The sequence below is a fragment of the Callorhinus ursinus genome, unplaced genomic scaffold, assembly GCF_003265705.2.
Source record: "Callorhinus ursinus isolate GAN/ISIS: 27379988/994484 unplaced genomic scaffold, GSC_fseal_2.0 scaffold15, whole genome shotgun sequence".
Classification (NCBI taxonomy): domain Eukaryota; kingdom Metazoa; phylum Chordata; class Mammalia; order Carnivora; family Otariidae; genus Callorhinus; species Callorhinus ursinus.
The window spans coordinates 16,944,290-16,961,070 of record NW_027397077.1 but is presented as its reverse complement, the minus strand read 5'-3'; the positions used below and the strand labels follow the sequence as shown (position 1 = coordinate 16,961,070).

The window sequence follows — 16,781 nt, the reverse complement described above, 5'->3', positions numbered from 1 at the left end:
TATACCACTGCTTTTTATTGTTAATCCTTTCTCACTAAAATACCAACATCAACAAAAAAAAATGATCGAAGCAAAATCTTACTTTGAGCCTAATTTCTGAGCATAAATCTCATCTTCTTGAACAAAACATTAAAATAATTTCTTTATAAGCTACTTCTCTAAGTCATCTTTTGGCACATTTTTCAGTGAGTGCTTCCTGTGCTTGTTAACAGCACAAATCATTGCTAAATAACTTGACCATAAAGGCAATTGATTTCTTGGAAATTCTAATAGGAAAGTTTTCAACAAAATAATTTCTTTTTGACAAGCAGCATAGTTTTTAAAAGGGGACGTGCATTTGAGAGCTCTGGGACTTGTTATTTTTCTCAAAATGAGTTTTAACAATAACTTTACAAGTTAATAACATATTAAAATAACATATATTAGAAGATGATAAAGAGAGAAGAGGGTGCAGCCTTAACTGGGCTTAATGTAGTAGGTTCTTAGGATGAGGTGGGCATTTGATATTTGTACCTGCTCAGTGTCTGTACCCTCCTGCTTTGGACCTGTGGGTTTTCCCCTGGGGAACAAACTTTCACACCGTATACGGTATTACTGAGCTGTTACTCAAAACACCTTGCTCTCCCGTAGCCAAGAGGTGGTCATGTGGCCATGGTAGGTCTCTGGGGCTCACTCTCCAGGGATCCAGGGATTCTGAATCTTGCGTACTTTGACCCCTGGATGGAAAATGGTTGTTGCTGATTCTTCCTGACCGTGGTATCTAGAAGTACCGACTGCCTATTATTCCTAGTGACCTGGTTCCTATGGCTTCTAACATTGTTCTAGTTTTACTTCGGTTTTTTGTTTGTTTCTTTCTTTTTTTAGAGAGGGAGAGGAAGAGAGAATTTCAAGCAGGCTCCACACCTAGCACAGAGCCTGATGCAGGGCTCAATCTCATAACCCTGAGATCATGACCTGAGCTGAAATCAAGAGTCAGACACTCAACTGACTGAGCCACCCAAGTGCCCCTAACTTTACTTTGAATTCTAGGAACTGTTCTGTCTCGCTTAAGGTCATAATAAGTGGCAAAGTCAGGATTTGAACCCAAGTGTGATTTGAGAGCCCAAACTCCTAACCACTACACTAATTGAAATACAGCGAGGACATACTGAAAGCAAACATTCATATTAGGTCCATTTTTGACTTCATAAGATATCTTTCAATCTCAAGAGGGGACCATTTCTCCTCCATGTTTTCCACAATGCAAAACAAGCTGCAAAAGGTAAATGCTTTTCTCTTGCTTCCGTGTGGTAAATTAGAATAATTATTGTTAGTTAAGGAACATGAATGAAATGTCTTTATCAAATGCCAAGTTAAATGGAGTTTCTGTTTTTAAACCACAGAAGATAATGCTGTCTTGACAGATTGTGAGTGACAGAAAGAGAAGTGTTTTCAGCGGGATCCAAATGGAGATGTTGCTAGAGAAAGCATAAGTAGCAAAATCAGAAAGCTCCGGGGGTTTGGGATGGAGCGGTGTCATCAGTGCCTCTTTCTTCTTTTGGTTCCTGACAATAAGATAATTTGGTACCTTCACATTTTTCCTGTTGATTTAAAAATGAGTGATAAAAAATTTAAAAAAAAAAGGGAAAAGAAAGAAATACCATAGACAAACCATTGTTGCTGGTGATAGATATCAATAGTAATGGGCTTCACACCTTATTTTTCTTTATCATTAAATGGTTCTTTGATGTAATTCTAAATATGTCATCTACTTCCTTGTTATTATCATTGGTGCCTATATCCAACCATTCATATTCCCCTCCTCTTTATCTCTGTGTACACACACCCACATACACACACACTCTGTCTCTCACTCTTTCAGCCACACATACATATATACTCTCTCTCCTGAATGCAACTGCACAGTAAAATGTACCTGTCCACTGAGAGGCCAGTGCCATCTGGAATTTCACCCATTGGCTATGTGGTGAATTTGGATAAACGTCTCTAAAGCAGAACTCTCTCTCTTTTCATGTGTTAGAAGTCCCTGACAGATTGGGAATCTCTTCAATTCCTCTATCATTCCAAGCCTTTCAGATGAAGGTGGAATCCTTGGGGAAAATCTGTCTGAGAGGGGCAGTACTTTGTTGCACATTCAACTGAAATATGGTAAAAGTGAACAACAAAAGTGGCTCTAATAACAATCCTTGGCCGCAAACATGAGTTCCTGGAATTTTCAAAGGGTCTTAAGAGTTACCTGTCCAAGTGATTCTCAGACTTTGAGACTAGTAAAACCTTACCGCCTAAAATTAAGGACTGACTTTACTTTGTCAACTTCTAGTTTTGCCCCCTAAAAAAGGATCTGAATGAGAAAACTATCATTCAGTATTCTTTCAGAAAGGATAGGCCATTTGGATACTAAAAGAGTAGGAGGCATAATCTTACAATTTAAATTATCAGGTATGTTTAGCTTTATAAAAACCTCACAGTTTTGTCTTCGTTTTTGTCATGTTACCAATGAATGAAAACTTCATCATGGGTTGGTGTCAGCCTTTTAACTGGCTTTTAGGAACCACTGATTTAGTCCAAGCCTTCATCTGTACTTGTTTCTCTAAAGATTTCTTTTTTTTTTTTTAAGATTTTATTTATTTATTTTGAGAGAGAGGGAGAGAGAGAGAGCATGATTGGTGGGTTGGGGGGTGGGAGGGGGAAGCAGAGGCAGAGGGAGAGAGAGAATCCCAAACAGACTCCACACCAAGTGCAGGAGCCCGATGTGGGGCTTGATCTCACAACGCCAAGATCATGACCTGAGCCAGAATCAAGAGTTGGATGCTTAGCTGACTGAGCCACCCAGGAGCCCCTCTAAAGATTTCTGCCAAAGGAGTATTCCATTTATCCTTGAATACTTCCAGTGAAGTAAAACTTATTATTTATAATAATAATCCCTTCGGTCTTTGGGCAGCACTGTTGAAAGTTCTTATGTCAAATTGAAATCTCTGTACTTGTAGCTTCTTTTACTCATTGGTTATGTGGGGATGATTTGGAGCCTGAGTAGAAAAAGATGGAGCCTCTTTATGCACAATGGATCTTTCAGTTGACAACTGTCGTCATAGTGCCCCTTCTTGTCTCTCCTTACCCCAGAGCTACAGTCTCCACCCCTGTAACTATTCCTTCTGTTTTTTCTGATTATATGCTTACATTCAAAAAATTATTTTATTAAAATTTCTTTTATTTGAGTGTAGTTGACATACAATGTTACCATAGTTTCGAGTGTACAACATAGTGGTTCAACATCTCTGTGTTACGCTACGCTCACCACAAGTGTAGCTACTGTCTCTTACTATACAGCACTATTACAATATCATTGACTATTTCCCCTATGCTCTACTCTTTACTCCTGTGACTTCTTCATTCCATAACTGGAAGCCTGTATCTCCCATTCCCCTTCATCCATTTTGCCCATTGCCCCCACTCCTCCCCTCTAGCAACCATCAGTTTGGTCTCTGCATTTATAGGTCTGATTCTGCTTTCTGTTTGTTTATTCATTTATTTTGTTTTTTAGATTCTACATATGAGTGAAATCATATGGCATTTGTCTTTCTCAGTCTGACTTATTTCACTAACATAATACCCTCTTGGTCCACCTATGTTGTTGCAAATGGTAAGATTTCATCCTTTCTTATGGCTGCATAATGTTCTATTATATATGAAGGGGTGCATATATCTTTTCAAATTAGTGTTTTTGTTTTCTTTGAGTAAATACACAGTAGTGAAATTATTGGATCATATGGTATTTCTATTTTTAAGTTTTTGAGGAACCTCCACACTGTTTTCCACAGCAGCTATACCAGTTTGCATTCCCACCAGCAGTACATGAGAGTTCCTGTTTCTCTACAGCCTCACCAACAGTGGTTATTCCTTGTGTTTTTTATTTTAGCCATTCTGACTGATATGAGGTGATATCTCATTGTGGTTTTGATTTGCATTTCCCTGATGCTTAGTGATGTTGACCATTCTTTATGTGTCTGATGGCCATTTGTGTGTCTTCTTTGAAAAAAATGTCCATTCAGATCCTCTGCCCATTTTTTAATCAGATTGTTTTTTTAGTGTTGACAATTTTTTAAAAATTATGAAAAATTTTTTTATTGTGGTGACCTCTGTGTAACATAACCTTTACCATTTTAACCATTTCTATAGTTCTGTGGTATTAAGTACATTCATATTGCTGTGCAACCATTACCACCTTCCATCTCCAGAACTTCTTTATCTTCTTAATTGAAACTCTGTATCAATTCAACAATAAATCCCCATTACACCCTTCCTGCAGCCCATCACAACCACCATTCTACTTTCTGCCTCTATAAATTGACTACTGTAGGAACTTCATATGTGTAGAATCATACAATATTTGTCCTTTTGTGACTGACTTATTTCACTCAATATAACGTCTTCAAGGTTCAACCAGGTTGTAGTATATATCAAAATTTCCTTCCTTTTTAAGGTTCAATATATTCCATTGTATGTATATACCACATTTTGTTTACCTGTTGATCGGTTGATCAATAGATGAATAAATGTTGAGTTGCCTGATTATGTACTCTAAAATATGCATACTCCTATCTATCAAAACCCATTTCTCATTGCTGGGCTTAGAACTATATAAACTGTTTCAGGAGTGGTTTGCTGGCTCCAGGTAGCAAACAGAGTCATTCTACAAGCTTGTGTGAATTGCATATTATGTATAGATCCATTAGGCACTATGAGCCTTGCTGAAATGAGTCAGCTCCGTGTCTAGTCCTTGGTTTAATCCTTAAGTGTAGTGGATGGATACACATATTTCTTTTCTTTTAATAGACTTTATTTCTTTTAACTTTATGAATCATGGAACTGATTGTTTCTTTGTAGTGGCTGTTAGAAAGCCCAAGTCAAATTTAGCAAGTATACAGGACTTCAAAGCATGAATGTGAAAACTCGCTTTATTATTTATTTATTTATTTATTTATTTATTTATTTATTTTTAAAGTAGGCTCCACACCCAGTGTGGGACTTGAACTCACAACCTTGAGATCAAGAGTCACTTGTTCTGCTAACTGAGCCAGCCCGGCACCAAGGATAGACACACTTCTAAATTGCCTTGTGGACAGTGTCATTAGAGAATCAAAGAAGGCTTGATGCTAGAATTGAGAGGAAGCATTTAATGCTTCCAGCTGAGAGATCAGGCAGCTCTCTCTCAGGGAAGTTCGGCTTCTGGGGCTCAGAAAAAGTGTAGCTCTGTGGACATGTAGAAACGCAGAAAAGGTATTCCTGGTGGAGGAAGTAGCATGAGCCAAAGAGCACAGTATGAAAGTGCAGGACATGTTCCACACTGTTGCCTTATTTATTGGCTTTCAACTGCCCCATAGGATGTTTGCACAGTGGTGCCCTGGTGCTAATCTATGGGACCTCTGTTGTTTTCCTCTGTCCGTGGCATAGTGAATTATCTTCTATTCTGAGATTTTGTGCTTCCTCTCATTTGGGGGAATTAAAATGAACTAAAATTAAAATGATGAGGATTATGAATGATAGTTTTATTTTGTTTTCATGTTCTGATTGGTCAAGTAAAAACCTGGTGACTCAGACTGCTGTCTGTGTTTTTAAGGTAATTCTTCTGGAGTGGTGAAGGCAAAAAGGCTACATATAGTGAATGTAGCAAATATCTATTAAAGAATGAAAGAAGGGGAGTAGTAAAAATAACAGTAACAACAACAAATATTCATGAAGTGGCAGTACCCTGATAAGCCTTTTATAGTTGTTGGCTCATTTTATGCTCACAACTGCCTAAATGAGCTATAAACAAAAATACTATTCTTATTTTAGATGTGAGAACTGAGCTTCAAAAGGTAAAGTCACCTCCAAAGGTCACATGGCTCATAAATCATTGAGCTAGAGAATGGACCCAATAGTCTGACCCAAGAAACTTTCACACTGTGCTGTCTACCGCCCCTTTGGAAGTCTTCTATCAGCCTTCCAAGGATTGAATGAAAATTTTTTGTTTTGTTTTGTTTTGTGTGGCTCAGGAATTGTTTTAGAACCACAGGTTCAGTAAATATTCCCAATAGAAAATAATGACATAATAGTAAACTAGGGGTATATACACTGATGCCAATTATATTGTACATGGGATTCCTTCTCCTTTCCCATCCCAGGCTTCTTTTTCTTCTTCTTTTGCTGATATTCCCCAGTGTTCATGACTCTTAGCCATCCCCCAATTGTAGTATTTTAGCCCTTTCTAGCCCAGCCATACTTAAGAGTTTCTTTGATGTCTTTTTGGCAGGTGTAAGAGGATAAGTCTCCCTTTTGCTATAGAATACATTAATTGTATTTCATAGTTCTTTCCCAGCCTTTTAGGTGGCTAACAATTTGTGTTAGAGGAGTAGAGAGGAATTTTGAAACCAGGGTTTTTATTATAATTTTGACATCGGTGAATATCTTATATTCCCTTGCAGGGTGTCTTTAATGGCTCCTATGGATCACAGTTTCCAATAGATTTTTCTCCCAAATTATGTTGACTGGCATTATTATATTTTTAAGAAGTATGTCTCTACACTTTCAAAATCTCATAAAGACTTCCTGTCATCATAGGAAGCAAGGGACCCAGCTTTGATTTGCAAAATTGGCTCTACAAGGTAGCATGTTGTTATTCTATTTAGAGGACTTGAAAGCAAATTCAACAATTCAATTATATTTAATTTGTAATTAACTCCCTCCCAAGCAGCTAATGGTGCATAACTTGGACACTACTGCTTCGGATGGGCAAAGAGTAGAACAAAATGGCTTCTTTTAGAGAAAGCTTATCTTAGATAGGATCCCCGATGACCGTAGTAGTACTTCTTGTTCTGATTTCTGGCTCCAAAACAAAACCCTTCTCTGGGAACTGCCTCCTGATTCATAAAACTGAGCCCCAAGCAACTGGGACTTTGATATTTGACCCCATTACTGGGATAGAGATGACTGGTTTAAGAGTAGGCATATGACTATGTTTTGCCAGTCAGATGATCTCTCTTAAGAATTCGGAATTTTGAACTGAGAGAAAAAATTAGTATTGATGGTAGTATAGTCCCTTATGTAGTCCCTCATGGCAGTACTCTAGAGGGAGGTCTTGAAGCTGCTGCCTCCCAGTCTTCTGGAGATACCTTGATTCCTGTTTTTCATAAAGCTTGGTTATTCAATTCTTCCTTTAATTTTGTGAAGTACTACAGTATCCTTCCTCTTATCTTTGAGCAGACTTGCTAGACTTAGTCTATATTTCTTGCCACCAAACTTACCCAATAGAGAAATCAAATAAACTTACTCTTTTTTTAAAAGATTTTATTTATTTATTTGAGAGAGAGAGAGATAGTGAGAGAGAGAGCAGGAGCAGTGGGGAGAGGGAGAAGCAGGCTCCCTGCTGAGCAGGGAGGCCGACATGGGGCTCGCTCCAAGGATCCTGGGATCATGATCTGAGCCAAAGGCAGATGCCTAACCGACTGAGCCACCCCAAATAAACTTATTCTTTATCAAATCTGTAATGCAAGTGATGAGGGTTGCATCCACTTGGTGGTAATTATGGTCATATTTAATTGTGTGTGTGTGTCAGTATGTATGTGTGTGTGTGTTTGATTGCATGATTTAGTATTTTACCAGATGCTATAGAGCATTATTATTTTCATCATCATTGTCATCATAAGCATCATTGTAATCATAGTAGCTCTTGTTTATAGAGAACTTTCTATGATCTGACCACTGTATTAAACACTTTGCATACAAAATAACATTTATTATATAATTACAAAATACAATCAAATGGATATTTTCATTATCACCATTTTATAGGTTGGGAAGGTGAGGCTGAGAACGTTGCTTAAAGTCATGTATCTGGAAAGTGACATAGCAACAATCTGAATCCAGGTTGTCACACTCCAAAGAAAGATGATACTCTTAAGCTCAGCATTGTAATATAGAGACATAGTTCTGCTCCAAAGATATTATATTCCTGGTTGATTGTTTTCTTTATTTTGAATGTGGAAATGAGATGGGGATAACACTGTACTTTTGGGAAATTTAATATTCTATTTTTGTTGGCTTAATTTTATTATCCTTTGTTTTATGTAGGTTATATTGTTTGACGAAGGCAAGGGTCAGGCAGGTGGGGCACAAAATAGATAAATTGTCCCAAGAAGGCCTCTTTGGGAAGATGATGTTGAAACTGAGACAGAATGATAAAGACAGCTATACAAAGATCAGGGACAGGGTGTTCCAGGGAAAGGGAAAAGCAAATGTGAAGATAATGAACTTGGTGAGGTTAGAGGGACAGAAAATAGTCACATGAGGAGTGAGCAAGGGAGTGAATGCTAAGACAAGACAGAGCAAAAGGCTGGGACTGGATCAGTCTAGGCCATAGTAGGGAATATGCATTTTATTATAAGCACAGCGGGTTATGCAGAGCTGCATTGACTACCAGATTTATTTCTTAAACCAAAAAATGTTTTAAATTTATAATTCCATATTTATAATGTTGGCCACAACATTATGATTATTCCTTGTCTGTACTTTAGTATTTTTCACCATTTGTGAAGAAACATTAAAACAAGTTAAATGGTAGTGTGCCGAGTTTTTTTTTTCCTTCTTTTAGAGATGGTTGTTTAACTAAGACTAAACAATGGGAACCCCTTGTAAACATGCTCAGTATCATTGTGGAGAACAAAGAGGGCCTCTAACTGTAACAATGTTCCTGGTTGTGGTTTTTTTTTTTAGTTTTTTATGTTTTTTTAAAAAATAAAATTCCAAATGTTTATAAAAAAAATAAGCACAGTGGGTTAGCCATTTACAAATTTAGGGGAGAAGAATAATATGATTTGTTTTACATTATAAAGGATTAATTTTTGCTCTGGTAATGGTAGAGTAGCCAACAACCCTCCACTGAACAAGTAGAAAAATTATACAAAATGAGGAGAAAATATTTATTTAAAGGCATTGAAGAGCTACCAAGGCTCCTGGGACTTGAGGGTCCAGAATCCTGGAGAGAGGAAGTGTGCTGAAGGGACCTCAGTATTTTCACTGTTTTTCCTCTATGAAGCATTTGTGGATTTGTAAGTGATAAAGCTCTGAGAAGCTAAAAAGCCCAATAGAAAACAGCAGCTAAGAGGTTAGGAAAATTGAGCAGAGATTTTGACAGTCCTAATGATGCAAAAATCCTAAAACAAAATAATAAAAGACCAACCAATATATATGAAAGAGAATATGTCATGAGCAAGTTGTATTTATCATAGGAATGAGAGGTTGGATAACATTAAAAAAGTCAAATGATATAATAAAGAAAAATCATATAATCTTAATAGATACAGAAATGCATTTGATAAAATTTATATTTAATCCTGATGAAAATGTTTGGCAAACTAGGAATATAACTAAACATCTTTAATAGAGAATATCTGAAAGTAAGATGAACCCAAAGAAATGCACACCAAGACACATTATAATTAAAATGTGTGTAAAGACAGGGAGAATCTTAAAAGTAGCAAGAAAAAACCAACCTGTTAACATTTGAGGTAACCCCTCTATGACTATGAATAGATTTATCAGCAGAAACGTTGCAGGCCAGAAGAGAATGGCACAATACACTCAAAGTGCTGAAAGAAAAAAATTTCCAACCAGGAATACTCTATTCAGCAAAGTTATCATTCACAATTGGAGGAGATATAGAAAGCTTCCCAGATAAGTTAAAGGAGTTCATTACCACTAAACTGGCCTTACAAGAAATGTTAAAGGGAATTCTTTAGGCTGCAAAGAACAAAGAAAGGGCGTTAATTAGAACAAGAAAACATAAGAAAGTATAAATCTCACTGGGAAAGGTAAATATAGAGTAAAGTTAGTGGATTAATCACTTACAAAGTATATATAGCTAAAAAACAGAAGTGGGAAAATAACTAACTACAATAATTAATTAAGGAATACACAAGATACAAGAATGTAAAGTGTGACTTCAAAAGCACAGGATGTGGTGGATAAATAAGTCAGAATGTAGAGCTTTAGAATGTGTTCAAACTTAAGTTGTTATCAATTTAACATAGACTGTTAAAATTTGTTTTTTGTAACCACAAAGCAAAAGCCTATAGTAGATACATGAAAGATGATGAGAAAGAAATCTAAGCATACCACTAAAGAAAGTAATCAAACCACAAAGGAAGATGGACCACCTGGGTGGCTCAATCAGTTAAGTGTCTGCCTTCGGCTCTGGTCATGATCCCAAGGTCCTGGGATCAAGCCCTGCACTGGGCTTCCTGCTCAGTGAGCAGTCTGCTTCTCCCTCTCTCTCTGCCCTTCCACCCCTGCTTGTGTGCACTCTCTCTCAGATAAATAAATAAAAATCTTAAAAAAAACCCCACAAAGGGAGAAAGCAAGAGAAGAAGAAAGGTACAGAGGAAGTACAAAACAGCCAGAAAACAACAAACAAAGTGGCAATAAGTATGTGCCTGTCAATATTTACTTTAAATGTACATGGACTAAATTATCCAATCAAAAGACAGAATGGCTGAATGGATAAAAAAACAAAAATAACAACAACAACAACAACAACAAAACCAACAAGACCTATCTATATGTTTCCTATAAGGGACTCACTTGAAAGGTAAGGACATACACAGTTGAAAGTGAAAAGATGGAAAAAGATATTCCATGCAAATGGAAACCAAAAGAAAGCTGAGGTAGCCATTATTTCAGACAAATAGACTTGAAAATAAAGACTGTAAAAGAGACAAAAAAATAAAGAGGTCAATCCAACAAAAGTATATAATATTTGTAAATATTTATGCACCCGACATAGGGGCACCTTAATATATAAAGCCAATATTAATAGTCCTAAAGGGAGAAACAGACAGCAATACAATAATAGAAGAGGACTTCAACATCCCCCTTACATCAATGGATAGATTATCCAGACTGAAAACTAATACAGAAACACTGGCTTTGAATGACAGATTAGACCAGATGGAATTAATAGATATATACTGAACATTCCATCCCCAAACAGTAGAATATACATTCTTTTCAAATGCACATGAAACATTCTTCAGGATAGATTACATGTTAGGTCACAAAACAAGTTTCAATAAATTTAGGAAGATTGAAATCATATCAAGCATCTTTTGTGTATGGTGACAGGTATTGACCAGACTTTTGTAGTGATCATTTCACAATATATACAAATATTGACTCATTAGGATATACACCTAGAACTAGTATAATATTGTATGCCAGTTATACCTCAATAAAATAAATCTGTAAAGAAAATCCACAGGAAACATCATGCTTAAGTGAAATATTGAGAGCCTTATCCTGAAATTAAGGATGAGAAATGGATGTCAGTTATCACTCCTTCTTTTCAGCATTATACTGGAGGTCTTAGTGAATTCAGTGAGGTTAGGGAAAAAAAAAATATAAGGATTGGAGACAAAGCAATAAAATTATATTATCTGCAAAGATATAATTATGTAAATTTAACAAATGAATTTAGCAAGTTTGCTGGCTACAAAGTCAATATAAAATATATTTTGTATATATTAGCAACAAAGAATTACAAAATGAAATTTTAAAAAGATAGCATTTAATGGAGTTCCTGGCTGGCTCAGTCAGTGGAGTTTGTGACTTTTGATCTTGAGGCTTTGGGTTCGAGTCCCATGTTGGGTGTAGAGATTACTTAAAAATAAAATCTTTTTTTTTTAAGATTTATTTATTCATTTGAGACACAGAGATACAGAGAGAGACAGCATAAGCAGGGAGGGGGAGAAGCAGGCCCCCCGCGGAGCAGGGAGCCCGATGCGGGGCTTGATCCCAGGACCCTGGGATCATGACCTGAGCTGAAGGCAGATGCTTAACCATCTGAGCCACCCAGGCGCCCCTTAAAAATAAAATCTTTGCTGAAAAGCTGTCATGGCTGCGCCTGTAGAGAACCACGGGGTTCTGACCTCAGCGGTTCTACTTGTCCCAGTCCCTGTGCTTAAAGTCCAGGTTCGGCCGTTGCTAAATCTTCATGTTAAAAAGTATCCGTCAACATTAAAGTTTTTTCCTTAAAGACCTCTCCAAAGCAAGGAAACCAACGGCATGTCTTCTCTTTAAACAATGGCTTGTCTTCTCTTTCACTCCCTGAATTGGCATTGTATTATATAGACTACTTTAAAGTGATTTGAAAGTGTTTGAGTGGATAGCACAATGAATAGCAGAGCAGGTTCCTTTTTATGGAACCTCAGACGATTCAGTACTTTAGTTCCAACAAGCAGAACTATGAGGTTGTATCCTTTGGGATTTTCCAGACTGAAAATTGTTTATTCAAACTGGAACCCAAGAAACCTTCTCTTAAGTGACTTTGGTAATGGAGTGCAGTCATCTATTAGATATCTATTTCAGGATGTCTTAATTTTTAAATCAGGAGATAATTTTCAAACAAAGGGCATAGGCACTGAAACAGTCCTTACAGTCGACAGACTGCTTTGTCCTAGAAGACTGTCCTTTGATTCAAAACACTCTCTTGACCCTGATGATGGATTAAAGAAGATAACATTTCATCATAAGGCCTCCAATGAAGATATGCTCACCAAGAAAACAAAACCAATCCCTGTCAACTATAAAAAACTGTCTCAGGTATGTAGTTCTCTGAGTGATGTGTTAGATACATTTTCAGAAGGACCTATATTTCCCAGTAGTGACTATTTTTCAGCAATGTGGATAATTGCCAAAAGGATGTCTGATGACCAGAAGTGTGTTGAAAGACAACTGATGTTTAATCACCCTGTATTTAACCAGCTGTGTGAACAAGTGATGAGAGAATCCAAGATCATGCACTGTGACCACCTGCTGTTCAGTCTTCATGCTATGGTGAAGCTTGGAATTCCTCAGAACGCTCTGCTGGTACAGACTTTGCTGAGGGTGGTCCAGGAACGTATCAATGAGTGTGATGAGAAATGTCTTTCAGTTTTGTCAAGTATTTTAGAGGCAATGGAGCCATGCAAGAATGTGGACGTTCTTCGAGCAAGATTGCGGATACTAGTTGATCAGCAAGTCTGGAAAATAGAGTGTGTCTTTACATTACAAGCTGTGATAAGATGTGTTGGAAAAGATGCACCAATTGCTCTCAAAAGGAAACTGGAGATGAAAACCTTGAGAGAATTAGACAGATTTTCTGATTTGAATAGCCAGCACATGTTTGAGGCATTAGATGCCATGAATCACCACTCTATTATGTTTCTGGATGAATGCAGTAAGATGGTCATAGGTAATATCCATGGGTGTCCTTTTAAAGTACTGATCAACATATTGCAGTCTTGCAGAGACCTCCAGTACTGTAATTTAGATCTTTTTAAGGGAACAGCAGATTATGTGGCTACAACTATTGACATCTGGAAGTTAAAGCAAGTTCTCTTTCTCCTCATTTTATTTGACAACCTTGGCTTTCGACATACTGACTTGATGGACTTGTTCATGAAGAAAGTGATAGCTGATCCTTCCTCTCTAAACATGAAAAGCATTATCTGTATTCTTCATGTGTATTCTTCTCTCAATCACTTCTACAAATGCCAGACCTCAGAGTTCCAAGAAGTTATGGCTACTTCTCTGACTGGTTATCTCCACCACATCTCTTCTGAAAATCTCTTAAATGCTGTGTGTTCATTTTGCTTGATGAACCATTTTGCCATGGCCCGTATTAATCCACTTCTCCAAAAGGACGTCATCAATGAACTGCTGATGTCAGGTGATGAGAGGAATGCTCACAAGCTTCGTATTTTGGCTGCTTGCCTAAAACTGGATATTTCTTGTCACAACACCATAGATTTGGCCCCACCGCTGCCGTCCACAGCATTGTATCCAAACGTGAAGGTGGCAGATGCACTAAGTAGCTTTCTGGGAGAAGAATACTTCTCAGAAAACAGACAGTTGCCACACAATTACTATATCAATTTTGAAGTAAGAATGGATATTAACAGGAGTAAAGTGCTTCCATTTTCCGACGTGGTAATTTCTGCTGCAGATACTCAAAGAGTAGCTGAATTGTGTGTTCCTAGATGTACTTACTGTTTGGATTTAGCTCACCCCAGAGGATTCCTTGCTATGAAAATGCGACATCTGAAAGTAATGGCTTTTCACATAATCTTGGTCTGCAATTGGGAGGTGGAAAGGCTGGAGATGCAGGATGTAGTCACACTTTTGAAGACCAAACTCTACTCAGCTGAAGCCTTTCTTACTGCTGATGTAAATCTACAAAGCACGTGTTAAAGTCAAAGCAGCCTTTTCATATTAGCAGACATAAGTTTGTAAAAGAACTTTAATAAAGACTACAATTCAGAAAAAAATCTTTGAAAACATAAAATAAAATAAAAAAGATGGCACTTAAAATGAATCCTACAACATATAAAAAAAAAAAGACTATAAACTACGACCAAATTGTATTCCCAAAGAGTATGAGGTGGAACAATTAAGACATCTGTATCCCCAGATTACCCTATACTGTATACACAACTAACTTGAAATGCATTACAGATAAAAATATAAGCAATGTAATTATAAAACGTCTAGATGAAAACATACAAGAGTTTTTATGACCTTAGGTTAGTCAAAGATTTCTTAAATATAACACCAAAACCAAGATCCCTAAAAGGAAAAAAAGAGATAAATTGGACATTATGAAATTTTGAAAAAATGAAAATATAAGCCACAGAATGGGATAAAATATTTGCCAATTATATCTGATCAAACATTTACATCCAGGTATATAAAGAACTCTTACAAGTCAACAAGAAGACAAACCAAAGTATTTATATGTATTAAGGGCAAATAAACCTGTGAAAATATTCTCATTATCACTAGGGATGTATAAATTGAAACCACAAGAAGATGTCAGTTCACTAGAATGACTAAAATAAAAAAGATAATGAAAAGTGCTGGTGAAGATAGGGAGAAATTGGGAAAATGTATCCATTGCTGGTGGAAATGTAAATGGTACAGCCACTCTGGAAAACAGTATCAGTTTTTGATAAAGTTCAACACATATTTATTTATGGAATCAAGCAATTTCATTTCTAGTTATTGAAGTAAAAACTTACATGAAACAAAGTGTATGTCTACCCAAAGACTTGTGCATGAACATTCATAGCAATGTCATTCATAATGGCCCCAAGCTAGAAGCAATCCATGTATCTATCCAGTGGTTAGTAGATAAACAAAAACTGGTATACTTACATAAAGGAATGCTACTCAACAGTTTTTTAAAGGAATAAACTACTGATATATGAGACAACTTGGATACACTTCAAAAATATTATCCTAAGTGAAAGAACGTAGACACAAAAGATATCCCATTTTGATGAAATTTCTGGAAAAGGCAAAACTATAAAAATGGCTGTTTTTGCCTCCTGTAGGAGTGGGAATTAACTGTAAATGAGCATGTGGTGACATTTTGGGTTGACAGAAGTGTTCAAATAGTAGATTGGGGTTATGTTTGCACAACTGTATAATTTGCTAAATCTCGTGAAATTGTACACTTGAAATGGATAAATTTCATGGTGTATAAATTTTACCTCAATAAACCATTTTTTTAAAGTTACCATTTAAAATAGCCTAAAATACTAAAAATAAGAATAAATCTAACAAAGGATGTATTAGATGTCTACAGAGAAATACTATTGGGAGAAATTAAAGATAATCTATATAAATGGAATGACATAATATATTCATGGATTGGCTGGCTCAGTATTGTAAAGAGGTCAGATCTCTTCAAATTGATCTCAAAATTCAGTGAAGTCCCGGCCAAAATATCAGAGTGCCAATGGCCCAGAGTAGGTAAGATAAGTGAAGAATTAGAACAAAGTTGGAGGACTTAAACAATGAGATATCAATATATATTGTAAAGCTACAATAATTAGGATAGTGCCGTATTACTCAAGAATTAAACAAATAGATCAATGGAACAGAACAGAGAATACAGATATAGAGCCATTCATATAGGGACACTTGATTTCTGAGAAAGGTGACCCTGTGGAGCAGTGAGGAAAGGTTGCTATTTTCATTAAATGGTGCTGAGAAAATTGGGCATTCATGTGAGAAAAACATTCCTTACATAATAAACAAAAATAAATTCTAGCTGGATTGTTGATCTGAATGTGAGAGGTAAAACAATAAGGCATCTGAAGGTAATACAGTAGAATACCTTAGTGATTTGGGGGTAGCGAAATTTTGCTTACCAAGAAGAATTATTTGTAATTTGTAAAAAATGGAAACTTCCCAAATGTTCCTCAACTGATGAATGGATAAATTAATGTAATATGTCCACACCGTGGAATATTATTCAGCAAGGAAAAGAAATGAAGTATTGATATGCACTATAACTTGGATGAAGTTTGAAAACCTTATGCTAAATGAAAGAAACCAGTCACAAAAAACTATAGATTATATGATTCCATTTATATGAAATGTTCAGCAAAGGCAATTCAGTAGAGACAGACGTGGATTAGTGCTTGCTTAGGGCTCGGTGAAGGTGAGAGTCTTGGGAGGAATGGGAAGTGGCAGCTAGAGGGCATGCAGTTTGTTTGGGGGTGATAAGAATATTATAAAATTAGATTATTGTGATTGTTGCACAATCTTGTGGACACACTAAAGAACTTTGAATTGTGCATTTTGAATGAATTGGATAGTTTGTGAATTATTATTTCAATAAACCTTTTTTTTTAAAAAGCAAAAAATGAAAAATATATTAGACTGCATTAAAATGAAAAGTTTTTATACCAAAGACACTATGA

At 36.4% G+C, this 16,781-nt stretch overlaps 1 protein-coding gene and 1 pseudogene across 8 annotated transcripts in view; both read left to right on the top strand.

Moving 5' to 3' along the window:
• Positions 1 to 16,781, top strand: part of FHIT (fragile histidine triad diadenosine triphosphatase) — a 1,472,419-nt gene that overhangs the window by 119,940 nt on the left and 1,335,698 nt on the right. The gene's annotated exons all lie outside the window — the stretch shown is intronic.
• On the top strand, positions 12,190 to 14,262 carry LOC112833851 (FAST kinase domain-containing protein 2, mitochondrial pseudogene; annotated as a pseudogene).